At 37.9% G+C, this 7081-nt stretch overlaps 1 long non-coding RNA gene across 1 annotated transcript in view; it reads left to right on the top strand.

The window, feature by feature from the left end:
• Positions 1-5253, top strand: part of LOC142108158 (uncharacterized) — a 42551-nt gene extending 37298 nt beyond the window's left edge. The window contains exon 3 of the long non-coding RNA XR_012680110.1: positions 4390-5253. This is a non-coding gene — a long non-coding RNA (uncharacterized LOC142108158). The remainder of the gene's footprint in view (positions 1-4389) is intronic.
• Positions 5254-7081: the final 1828 nt, after the last annotated feature.

Genomic DNA, 7081 nt, shown 5'->3' with positions numbered 1-7081 from the left:
AACACCTTAGGAACAAAAGGAAAATATGTATATACACATTTGAAACAGTTGCAGATGGAATTACACAGATACATATAACTGTGTGAAAAATAAAGTGTTTACCACAAATTGCAGGTAGATGTTTAATAGAGATCAGGTAAGTTTAGGGTTATTAAAGTTTTAGCAATTAAATCCAAGGGGTAGTGGCATTTGCAGATTATAATAGGGCAGATGTGGCCTAGGGCAATCATTTGATTCTGGACCCATGTGTCCTGCCATCTGTTTATTTGGTCTTCTTTCTCAATTTTGTTACAACAAAATTTAATAAAAATAGTAATAGAATAAAATTAACACACCATGCGTAACTGACATATATAAAAAAAAGCAAGATAGTAAAAAATATTCCTCATATATAAAAATACAATAATATTTAAATTGCCTATAAGCCACAGACTTCCCTTAACATGGGATGATCAGTCTGTAGAATAATCAAATGACGTCAAGTAAATAGTTTTTGTGCTTTTCCGCCCCTCACAATCAGCGGTGTCATCAGAGGTAAATTCAAATTAATCTAAAATAATTATGACTCTGCACCCCCCCCTTCATCTTTGTGCCATGGGCAGTTTTTCACATTTAGTCGCGACTCGGATGTGTGGTACTCCCAAATCAGGGAGTGGAGAAATCATCCATGTCACAAAGCAATAGTCGTGAAATCAAGATGCAACAGCTGAAGGATGAAAACCCAGGTAACAGTAGCAATACTCTGGCCATGTCCAATTCCAAATAAAAAGTTTTATAGTTCATTAACTGCTTGATCATTGCTTGAACATTGCTTGAACATCAACAGTTGTGGTTGTGGGGAAAACACTGAGCAGGCTAAGAATGAAGACACCTCGGGGCTTATTTAAAGATGGTTACCTTTGGCACAAGTGGGAAAAGACACAAATAAATGGCACATTAAGGTCCTTATGTACAGTCATTAAAATCTTGTGATGCATACATCTCCAAAAGATGACTACTTATACCAGGTGTACCAGTGTCTGTATGTAGGGCTGATGAAAGTATAAGATATGTAAGCATTAGGCATATGTCAATAGCAGTCAATTCAAAAGTGGCATTGCCCTATTTGTAAACATTATGTTGTTTACAAATAGTGTAATATGGTCAGATAAACAAAAGAGAATAAAGTCTAATTATTTAAAGCAAACGTCTTATGTACCATAGAAAAAAAAGTTAAATACATGAACTCCACGTCCAAAGTTTATCCCTGTAAAAATTAGATGTCGACACAGTCAGTATTAAAATAACAATTTACTAATGTGACTAGATGTCCGCTAATTACTTTAATTGATCTAATATAGCCGTGATGCAAATGAATGAAGTATCAGCTGGGGGTCAATCCGCAAACAGCCAATCAAAATTGGATACATAGGTCTGCTAATAGTCACCATTATTATCTTCTCATATATTTGCACCAGCACTCCAGCACCTGCAAAAGGCATATCTGCTTCTGTATCCACATCTAATTGAGTCGCAATTACGAGAACATGCCCTTACTGTACTCGACCTATGCTTGCCCACCCCTTTTCCACCTCTACAGGCATGAGTTGTAAACCAAAGAGAAAACTTGACACAATTGTATAATTAATTTTTTGTATGCATGTCTAGTATGAAAATATGTATCGTTTGCAAAAAAATAAATAAAAAGACGTATGTTTACCTTTACAGTCATGGCCAAAAGGTTTGAGAATAACATAAATATTATTTTTCACAAAGTCTGCTGCCTCAGTTTTTATGATGGCAATTTGCATGTACTCCAGAAAGTCATAAAGAGTGACCAGATGAATTGCAATTCATTTCAAAGTCCCTCTTTGCCTTAACAATGAACTTTATTCCAAAAACAACATTTCCACTGCACTTCAGCCCTGCCACAAAAGGAACAGCTGACATCAGGTCAGTGATTCTCTCTTTACCACAGTGTTGACGAGGACAAGGCTGGGGATCACTCTATCATGCTGATTGAGTTAGAATAACAGACGGGAAGCGTTAAAAGATGGGTGGTGCTTGAAATCATTGTTCTTCCTCTGTTAACTATGGTTATCTGCAAGGAAACATGTGCAGTCATCATTGCTTTGCACAAATAGGGCTTCACAGGCAAGGATATTGCTGCTAGTAAGATTGCACCTAAATCAACCATTTATCGGATCATCAAGAACCTCAAGGAGAGAGGTTCAATAGTTGTGAAGAAGGATTCAGGGCACCCAAGAATTTCCAGCATGCACCAGGACCGTCTCCTAAAGTTCATTCAGCTGCGGTATCAGGGTACCACCAGTGCAGAACTTGCTCAGGAATGGCAGCAGGCAGGTGTGAGTGCACATGCACGCACAGCGAGGCGAAGACTATTGGAGGACGGCCTGGTGTCAAGAAGGCCAGCAAAAAAGCCACTTCTCTCCAGGAAAAATATCAGGTACAGACCGATATTCTGCAGAATGTACTGGGATTGGACTGCTGAGGACTGAGGTAAAGTCATTTTCTGAACCCCCTTCAGATTGTTTGGGGCATCTGGAAAAACACTTGTCCGGAGAAAGAAAGGTGAGCGCTACCATCAGTCCTGTGTCATGCCAATAGTAAAGCATCCTGAGACCATTAATGTGTGGGGTTGTTTCTCAGCCAAGGGAGTGGGCTCACTCACAATTTTGCCTAAGAACACAGCCATGAATAAAGAATGGTACCAAAACATTCTCCAAGAGCAACTTCTCCAACCATCCAAGAACAGTTCGGTGACAAACAATGCCTATTCCAGCATGATGAAGAGCCTTGCCTTAAGGCAAAAGTGATAACTAAGTGGCTCGGGATCAAAACATCAAAAATTTGGGTCCATGGTAAGGAAACTCACCAGACCTTAATCCCATTGAGAACTTGTGGTCAATCCTCAAGAGATGGGTGCACAAACAAAAACCCACAAATTCTGACATACTCCAAACATTGATTAGATGTAGATTGACAGCATGCCAGGGCGAATTGCAGAGGTCTTCAAAACGCAGGGCAAATATTGACTCTTTGCATAAACTTAATGTAATTGTTAACAAAAACCTTTGACACTTATGAAATGCTTGTTATTTTACTTCAAAATACTTTAGCAACATCTGACAAAAAGGTCTAACAACACTGAAGCAGCAAACTTTGTGAAAACCAATACTTGTGTCATTCTCAAAACTTTTGGCCATGACTTACATAGCTTTGGTCAAAATAAGTTAGGGGCCCTGCATTAAATATAACGTATACTTCCTTTTGTTTGCTTTGCATATAAAAATCAGAAGTAACATCATGCTGGAATTTACATAATTTGAACATATTTTTATAAAACTGTAACTAGTAGAAAAAATTTGAATAAAGTAAATAAAATATGAATAAAAACACAATATAGATATTGCAACACTTTATTGATAAATTAGAAATATATCAATTATAAAAATTCCTCAGGATAAATATGAAGTAAACCCAGATACAGTGGCTCAGCTGTATGGTGAAGGTGAATTAAATATCAATGAATATGAATGTGAATAAAAAGGCATTACCTAGAAAAATAAATACTATATTGCATTTGACTGTAAGATGCACCAGACTATAATGCGTATCAAAATTTTACATAAAAAAATAAGAAAACAAAAACAGTTAACACTAACTCTGCCACAATCATCATACAAACACACAGTAACACAGAATAATAAAAATCCTTCACTCTGATTGGTGAGCCTGCCCTCTCCTACCCTTTGATCCGACCTGGTGGCTGACAAACAGGCACTGGATGCTTCCTGGCTGCTCTGATTGTGTTTAATACATAGCGTGTATGAAGGATCTTCTGCCTGCTTTTCACCCACTGTGCAAATGTATGTAGTGTATAGCTAGGGGTGGCAATTGCCCCGATGGCTCCTCTCTGGATCTGATACTGGGTATAACACGGTGCATGAAGGAACATTTAGTCTTCACCTAACTTCACTTTTATGGAGATTGCATGATCCATTATGTCACAAACTTCCTTATCTACCTTTTAAGCAGCAGGTGCGTGTTAGAGGTAAAAATGTTGCTTCTTCATATGGTTCAAAGGTTAATACCTAATCTTTAGTTTTAAAACTATCTTATGATAAAAATGAACGCAGAACGTGAGTCGTTCTGACCGTATCAAATTCAAGTGGATCTGAAATATACGTATTCATTTGAAACTGGTTAATAGTATGCTCTGGCTAAATATTACTGCTGTATGTACACAGACAAAATATTGTGCAGGATACGCGCATGCATACGTGCAATATAATGCATGCACAAAAATATTTTATAAAATAAATTAACAGCTCTTAATATTATAATCATTAATAAAAATAATTGTTAAAAAATGGTTTCTACTTGCAGGTCCGTCATTGGTTCCAATTCCAGATCGGATCTGCATCTGTCCCGACCCCAACCAATATGCGTTTGTCTCAGTTTAATCCTGCTGGCAGCATTTCCTCTTGGTACACACTCCTTCTCTCCTCTATAGAAGCTTACAGGCTACCAGTTCAATTCCAGTGGGTGGCAAACCTTCACATGTCTCTATTTAACAAGGATCGGGAATGCATTTTTCTAAATGTATCCAAGACATCAAATGTATTAATCACTCGGAAATGCTCCTAAAACTTATTCATAGAATATACCTGATCCATGAGAAAATTTACAGATTTATGCCTAATGTGTCTAAATTCTGTTGGAGGAACTGTGGTGAGTTTGGGAACTTTCTACATGCCTTATGGAGCTGCCCAAAATTACAAGCTTTATGGACTGAAATCTTTGATCTAATTAATGTGGAATGTAACTTTGCTCCCTTCTCCAGAAATGGTCCTTCTGCACGTTTATCTCCTGCAACTCCAGCACCATAAGTGTTATGTACAATTGCCCAATTGGAAATCTACTCCACCCCCACACCTATTTTGGTAATCACAGCTAAAATTCCAAAGTACTATATATGGTGACTTTAGGGTCACCGTATTCTGCATCTGCTTCTTCTCCTCTTATAAAATGGCTCGATTGAAGCAACCATTACTCTGTGCATCTAGCCCCACCAACATACTCTTCCTCTTTGTAAACTTGTTGTTGTATTTTGTTCTACATTATGTATGTTTGTTAATGTTTTATGATGTACTTGAATAGCTATGATTGAATTATTCACTCCCTTGATACCCTCCCCCACTTCTTTCCCTGTTATCTTGTTTGTGATATGTTTCTGGGGGGTAGGGGTTCCCCTGCAACTTTAACATTTCAATAAAAATCTTTTTTGTTAAAAAAAGTTTTCTTTTTTCTCATTTTTGTTCATAGAAAATACATAAACGTTCTTACTATATACTATAGTAATATACTATACATAGCATATATACTATACATAGCATGCACTTTTATAATTTACCTTCCTTGCACAAACAGGATCTGTGCTAGCTAGTGGCATATGTGTAGTTTTTAAAATAGAAATAATACAAAGACTATGCCAGTCATCATTATTAGTCAGTATTGGCATCTGCTCTGTAGCTGGTGCAAATGATATGGCTAAAAAACACATGCTTAATAGACACCCAGAAATTGAATCTCTAGCATCTGTACTGACATGCCTTTGGCACACCCGTGCTGTACATTGTTCATCCGCCCTTCCTTCCCCCATCCCGTCCTTCAAGTCATAGGCAGTGCTAAGTGTCATTTGCGTTCAGACATTAATTGCATGTAATTGCGTTCATTTTTGTAAGACCCATTTCTAAGCATGCGCAGAACTATTTCAGACAAGATACGGCACAAAATGGATTTACATCTGAAGATGAATCAGGCCCCAGATGTTTAATCTCTTAATTCCAAGTGCTTCTCCTTTCAGAAGTTGTTTTTCATGCAATCCTCATACCAGTCTAGCTCTTGGTACACATTTAAAAAAATAATGTCCCATAACCATACCTTAAATATTAGACTCATGCAAACTGCACAAAATGATTAATATCATCTAGGCAACATTGCACTGATCAGGGCTTCCTTAGATGCCAGGAGATACAATAGACAACCATCCTGTCATGGTGCTGGCTACTCCCAGGAAAGAACCACTTGAGTGGAGTAGCAACCAGAGAAACACCACATCCGGCCAAGTCGCTAGTCCTGAGTGGAGTAATGAGGTACAAGTCTAACTCAAAAGATTGTAGAAGGTAGAGTAGTGGGGACATAGTCAAGGTGGAAGGATTGGAGGCGGCAGAATTGTGATGTACAGTCAAATAAAACAAGTATTCTTTACAGCACAAGCAGAGAAATCCAAAACAAAACTTTACTCCTGAAAAAGTTTGGTAGAATTAAGGGACTTTATAATGGCTACAAATAGGTGAGATAAATGGTCTGATCAAAGTAATCTTTTAACTGAATCACTGATTGCAATATAAAGAAAGCTGTGCAGTAGTGAGGTGAGCTGACTAGCTAGACTGCTGTTCTTAGCAGAGGGCTGATTACAGGAATTGAGAGGAGGTGTCTGTAGCTGTCAATGTGAACTGTCATCTGGAGCTAGTGTTGAATCCTCACACATCCCAACTGTTCAACAAAAACTAGTTTGCTTTTGCTTTTCTTCATTAACGTACACATAGCATTAGAGAGCAGTACATATATGCTAGATTATATTTGACAGCACATTTTATTCTTATTCAGTGCTAATTTAGGAGTTTTACTTAACTTATTATGCTTAAGCAACATAAGCGCTTACACAACCTGTTGCTCAGGCAGCGATAAGCAATCTGAACAAGTTTAAATAAAGAGCGCCTGACATTAAGGTTATGCACTCCTCACAGGAAGCACCTAAATGCGAAATGGCGCTATCAGCTGAGCACACTCGCAAATGAGGACAAACAGGAATACAGCACCTAAGGCGGTGGGAACACAAGGACCGGTTTGTTATGTATTGCTTGACTAAGTTATAGTTGTAAAATCAAAAGAGGAAATTCAGTTTGGTGCAATGTCCTTTAGGAGCATAGCGCCAAGACACTGGCATTATTAGGGTTGAAATCAATGGTAATTTTTGCTCATATTGCATAGTAGTGTAAGAAGAAATGAGTAG

The sequence above is a fragment of the Mixophyes fleayi genome, chromosome 1 (assembly GCF_038048845.1).
Source record: "Mixophyes fleayi isolate aMixFle1 chromosome 1, aMixFle1.hap1, whole genome shotgun sequence".
Lineage (NCBI taxonomy): Eukaryota > Metazoa > Chordata > Amphibia > Anura > Limnodynastidae > Mixophyes > Mixophyes fleayi.
The sequence above is the reverse complement of the archived record's forward strand: the minus strand, read 5'-3'. Positions and strand labels throughout refer to the sequence as shown.